This window comes from Paralichthys olivaceus, chromosome 1 (assembly GCF_024713975.1).
Source record: "Paralichthys olivaceus isolate ysfri-2021 chromosome 1, ASM2471397v2, whole genome shotgun sequence".
Lineage (NCBI taxonomy): Eukaryota > Metazoa > Chordata > Actinopteri > Pleuronectiformes > Paralichthyidae > Paralichthys > Paralichthys olivaceus.
This window is the reverse complement of record NC_091093.1, coordinates 31,591,268-31,591,858: the sequence shown is the minus strand read 5'-3', so window position 1 is coordinate 31,591,858 and position 591 is coordinate 31,591,268.

The window sequence follows — 591 nt, the reverse complement described above, 5'->3', positions numbered from 1 at the left end:
ATCAACATGGAGTCAACATGCACCAACATGCAGTAACATGCAGTAACATGCAGTAACATGCACCAACATGCAGTAACATGCACCAACACGCAGTGACATGTAGTAACATGCAGTAAATATTGGAACATGCACCAACACGCAGTGACATGCACCTACATGCGCCAACATGCAGTAACATGCACCAACACGCAGTAACATGTAGTAACATGCAGTAACATGCACCAACACGCAGTAACATGTAGTAACATGCACCAACACGCAGTAACATGCGCCAACATGCAGTAACATGCACCAACATGCAGTTACATGCAGAGTAACATGTAGTGACATGCACCAACACGCAGTAACATGCACCAACACGTAGTAACATGCACCAACATGCAGTAACATGCACCAACACGCTGTAACATGCGCCAACATGCACCAACACGCAGTAATAATAATAATAATGTACTGCATGTGTATCGCATGTGTACTGTGTGTAATAATGTACCGCATGTGTACTGTGTGTAATAATGTACTGCATGTGTACTGTGTGTAATAATACACTGCATGTGTACTGTGTGTAATAATGTACCGCATGTGTACTGT